This window comes from Pan paniscus, chromosome 8 (assembly GCF_029289425.2).
Source record: "Pan paniscus chromosome 8, NHGRI_mPanPan1-v2.0_pri, whole genome shotgun sequence".
Taxonomy (NCBI): Eukaryota; Metazoa; Chordata; class Mammalia; order Primates; family Hominidae; genus Pan; species Pan paniscus.
This window is the reverse complement of record NC_073257.2, coordinates 57,537,895-57,543,441: the sequence shown is the minus strand read 5'-3', so window position 1 is coordinate 57,543,441 and position 5,547 is coordinate 57,537,895. Positions and strand designations below refer to the sequence as shown.

The 5,547-nt window shown below is 43.8% G+C and overlaps 1 pseudogene; it reads right to left on the bottom strand.

The window, feature by feature from the left end:
• Window positions 1–928: 928 nt before the first annotated feature.
• LOC100986102 (eukaryotic translation initiation factor 2A-like) lies at window positions 929–3,103 on the bottom strand (annotated as a pseudogene).
• Between the last annotated feature and the right edge of the window lie 2,444 nt (window positions 3,104–5,547).

The following is a 5,547-nucleotide window of genomic DNA, read 5'->3' as shown; positions in this document are numbered from 1 at the left end:
ACACACTTTTAATTGGCTTATGATTCTGAAGATAGTACAAGAAGTGCAGTGCTGACATCTGCTTCTGTTGAGGACTCAGAAGCTTCCACTCACGGTGGAAACAACCAGGTCTTGTGAGAACTCACTCACTATCATGAGAACAGCACCAAGCCATTCATGAGGGATCCACCCCCATGATCCAAACACCTTCCATTAGGCCCCACCTCCAACACTGGGGATCACATTTCGACATGAGATTTGGAAGCGATGAACATCCAAAGCATATCAGTGAGTGAATATAGGTTGAAGAAAAAGAAACATATATTCATTCTAAAGTTACAGAAACAAACTTTTGTTCGCCTTGTTTTCATCGACTTCTTTTGGATTACAATCTAGTGAGTTACATTTATTTGTTTTAGTTTAAAATACCCATATTCATTTATATGGTAAATACTGGTCTCTACTGAATGTCATTGATATTTGTCTTTTAGTCTATCAAACTTACCTAAGAAATTCGTATGTGTCTTTTCTATAACTTGCATTGAAAGATGTTAACTTAGTGGTCATTAATACATAATTTCCCAAATGTGCAAAAGCTTAGGTAAATGGTTAATATAATGTTTGAGCATTAAGTGTGGGTACATGGATATTCAGGGTGCTCTCCTGGATTTAACCCAGATGTGTTTCTATGGATTTATACTAATAAATCTGCTCTCTGTGAATCTTTAAGTAACCATTTTCAAATCTTCCAGCTCTTGGAGAAGGGAACTATCTTTTATTTTTCTAAGTCACTGTTTTTCTAGCTGTGTTTCAGTTGCTGTGTTCTTTCAAGGTTCAGCTGCTTTTGGCTTTTTAGGTTCTTGAATTTTTCGTCTATCTCAGGATTTCCAGATGTTAACTGAGAGTCAGTTGCTTTTGGCTTTTTAGGTTCTTGAATTTTTCATCTATCTCAGGGTTTCCAGATGTTAACTGAGACACTGTATTTCAGGGTGTGCTCTGGGGGACAGGGGTAGGTGTCAAATCTGGACTCTTGTCACTTCTTACTTCCTGCTTTGTAGCTTTCTTAGCTTTATATTTCCTTTGATTTTTCAGGGCTGCTTTTGTTAATGGTTTATCATTTCCTGGTTGGGATTTCTTATTCTGGGGTGATTTCTCTTCATACAGCTTAGAATTGGTGATTGTTTTATTTCTTAAAGCTGGGAGTCTATCAGTCGTTGCAAATTTAGGTTCCTAGTTGGGTACTTCACTTGGAACTGCTTGAGAAGTTATTGCTTTTGCTGGAAATAGTTCATCCAGAAATGGCTGCCAAGAAGCCTGCCATATTTCTACATTTGGTGACACATCTTACTCACGCAGGATAGGGCTGGTATAATGTCAAAGCTTGTATCCATTATTAACACACAACCTGGGAGCATGTGTGATAGTAAAAGGTGCTCCCATCTAGGTACCTAGCAAAATATGTATGATCAGAGGATACTTGTTTGGAAATAAGTTTGTAGCTTTTAATATCCCACACTCACGTTTGTTCCTCAGATTTCCAAATCCAGTTAGTATTAATATATGGCCACAAGGGCCGAATAGGCTGCGTTAGAGCACCAGTTCCAAGGTCAAACACAAGATCACATTTCAAGTTGAAAATCATAGCTTTGGCAGGCATAAAACCATAAATAGCATAAAACTCAGTAGAACCAGAATTCCAAATTATATCATAAATGGGGCTATGTTTTGGTAATTGAACAAATGACAGCACTTTCTCCATTTGTTGCAGTGCAATGCAGCCTTTGTTCCCCATAGCAGGAAGTTCTTCTCTTGTCAACATCTGTTCTCGCTATTACAAGCCAGCAGTGGATTTTTCATTCCACAGCGTTGTAACCTCATCGGCTTAGAGAAACTGCTGTTGGCTAAAGCTGCATGAGGTCCAAAAAAGTTGGGGTACGAGTATAATACAACAAATGAAAGTACACCCTTACTCCCTGAAACATAGACAGCCCCCTTGTGTGATTGGAGTCCAAGTGATAACCCACAATTAATTTTCTGCAAAGACAATTTACTTGCAATTTTATAAAATCATCGTTTACAAAGAAGTGAACTTTATTGTTAACATTTTGGACACAAAACAGTTTCATCATCTGACCAGATGGATACCAATTTACATTTTTTCCTTGATGAAAGACTTCAAGCACATCCCACTCTCACACGATGGAGTTGCAGGTTGAGTCTCCCAGGAGTGCCATGTGTAGGAAAGTGTAAGGCTGCTGTATTACCAGGACATGGGTTTTTGGTAAGAATTCAAGAAAAAAGTGCCTTTGGAGGTGGAAGAAGTGTAGTAAACTCATGTTAGTGACACTGATAATATTTATAATTTTTTTCCTTTGCCCCAGCAAATGAAGCTCCAACTGTTGCTAAAGTTACAGATTTTGTAATTTTCCTGAGATTTCCTTGGAAACACTATGCTTTCTGCAAAACATGGTGGTGCATTCACCATACAGAGTCCTTCTGATCCTCAGCTGGGTTCACATACTGACTGTGGGAACTAGAAGCATCATTATCTCTGAGTCTGTAGCCACATCTTCCAGGAGTGGCATGGACAGCCCCACCTTCTCCTGGAAAACAGTTACCTTTTCCAATCCCCCTTCTTGTCATGAGCTGTTATACTGCTGCTGGGTCTCTTACTTGACTAACTTAGGGGAGGTCTGTATATGTGTCCTCCACTCCCTGCTGGAAAGTAATGGGAAATGTGTGAATTCTCCAGGCACACAGCCTTTGCTCTTGCAGTTTCTCTTTGGCCATATGAATAAGCTCGTGATGAATCCTCAGCAGTAGGATTTTGGATTGCAATTGGTGCTCTCTGTCACCACTTTATTGATGTCGGCTGCAGAAACCTCCCCAGTCTTCAGTGGGGTCCAAATGAACCAGAGCGGGAGGAAGGAAATAAACTGTGGTCCCTTCATAGGCTCCTATCAGTTCACACTCAGCACCAAGGCCATCTGGCACCTGACTCACATTCCACAACTGTGTCGTCCACAGAACCTGCGCTCTGGCAGGGCAGGGACTGACATCCCTCCTTCCCTGCCTTACAGCCTGATTCTTCTGATATCCTCATCTCAGAAAGGGTCACCACCATCCTTTACTTGCTCAATCCAATAACCTAAGCAATTGGCTCAAGTCTCTATCACTCCCTTTCCACAAAGAGTTCACAGTCAGATCCAAACACACCTCATACTCCACCATGCATGGCTGCTCTTACTGCCATGGCTGTGTCACAGCGATACTTCCTCCCCACCTCCCCTCCTCCATGGCCTCTGCAGTGCTCTCTCTGCTTGTTTTCCCTTTCTCACTTTATTCACTGCATAACAGCAGCATGATCCTCCAAGAAGTAATTCCATCCATCTCCCTGTTCAAGGCCCTAGAATACCACTCATGGCACCTACGGTAGCTTCCCATGCCTGCCATTCCCCACACACCTGTCACTCCTGCTTCCCAGTCTCAGGCTGAGCACCTTTCCCCTGCTGGATCCCCAGCCAGGCCCCCTCTGGTGAGCACAGGCCCCTCCGACCTGGGAGCTCTGCATTGTCCCCTAGGCGCCCTAGGCGTGAAAGCCTTGTCCTGGGTCCTTATGTGATGGCTTCCTTCTTAACCTTCAGATGCTACTTTCTGAAGTAGCCTCTCCCAGGTCATGTCTACCTCATTGCCCTGTTACTACGTTGCCTGGTCATGTGTTGACTGGCCTATTTTCTGTCTTCCTAGGCAGAATGCTGGCTCAGTGAGGGGAGGAGAGAAGTCTTTCTCACCATTGCTCCCCAGCCCTAGCATGGAGCCTGGGACATAGTAGGTGCCCAATACACTTTTGTTAAATGAATTAATTAGATTCTTTCCTTAGCCTTCTGTGTCCAGTGTGGTCAGGAAATAGCTATTGAATGAAAAAGAAATAGATGAATGGATCAATAATGGTGTAATTCTGTTGTAAATCCTGCTGCAAATGCCCTCGACATGCAAGGCAGCTCCTGGGTGTGAAAGCATCTCTTCTCCATTTTTTCCTCCCAGTCATGTTCATGCAGCAGCATTGTTTATAACCAGATTTCCTTTGATCTTTTGCAGGACAAGAATTCATCTTGTGTGGGTGGAAAAGATCATGACTCTGTAATTCTAAAATATCTCCCAGATTGATTTTTTTCACAAAGGAAGCACCTGTGGATGTGGGGCCCTAAATGAGAAAGTTCTGATTTTACACATCTATGATTTGGATGGAAACAAAAGTGAATCTCTGACCTTCTGGTCACCTCTCTGACTAGCTCTCCCATTCCTGTACATTTACTCCAGGGGGAAAGTGCAGAGGAGGTGGGCCATGCCAGGAAGGGCACAGCCATTGGAGAATCTGAATTAGTGGATTTCAAGCAAAATTAGAGTCTGGGGCTAGGACCACCTGGAAGCTCCTGTGGTCTTCCAGAGCTGACACAAGTGGCAATGAAAATGGCCTGAAGAAGAGGCAAAGGGACTTGCTACAACAGCCGCTGGCACCTGCCTCTGGGCTTGCCTTTTGTCTCCCTTTCCTTGCTCTTTAAACCTGGCTATCCTTACCCTCCCTTGGAGAACACTCCTCCCAAGACTGACTGTAAATTAAGGCTGCCCCTGCAGAGCCCGAAGATGAGCCTGACTGAGAAACAAGGAATAATCTCCCGGCTTTCCAGACTCCCCTCTCCCCACTGCTGGTGAAGCTCATGGCTGGTGAAACCTTGGCATGTTTAACCTCTCCATACAAGTAACTCATTGATTGTAGATTTTGGAAGCATCTGAAAATACAAGATAGCGTTAAAGTATGCATGTGTGTGTTTGAAAGAACAGATGGGAAAATCCCTTTCCCATAGCTATTAATAACACTTTCCAGGCACTAAAAGAACAACAGCCATAACTCTCACCCATCCAAAAAGTGCTGAGCACAGCACTTTCTTACTTTACACACCTCCTCCCTCCTAATTGCTCACTGGTTGGATTTCTGATCTGATAACTCTATTTAAAAATTGAGTTTTGCGGGAATTTCATCCTTGTCTGAGCTCTTTCTTTTGGCCAAGCTCTTCACCTCTGTAGCTGCCTCTCCTACCCTGTGAAACTGGCCAGGGTGGCACCTACTGCCAGAGGTGCTGCAACCCCAAACAGGGGCATGATTGTCATGTGGCTAGGGCCACTCAATGCAGTTCCAGAAGACCCTAACTCCCCCAGAGGAATCACCATGTGGGCCAAGTCCTGCATCTTCTGGCACTTGAGGGCCCTTCATCTTGTCTCCTGCCACTTGATAGAGGCCTGGTGTCAAATGAGCACTCTGCGAATGCTTATGGAATGAGCATTTTCACCTCTCACCTCTGCTCCCTCTGCTACCAAAGTTCTCAAGGTTCTTGGGTCACATCGTGGCCTTTCCTGGGTTTGAGTCTGAACAAGAACAAGCTGTTCTGTCTGCCCATCTTGCCTTAAGAGCACCCATTTTCCAGTTTCCTGATGTTGAGTCCATGTGTGTTTACCTTTGAAAGGAATCAACTGAAAATCTGCAAAAGGGTTGAAAAGTGGAAAATGGTG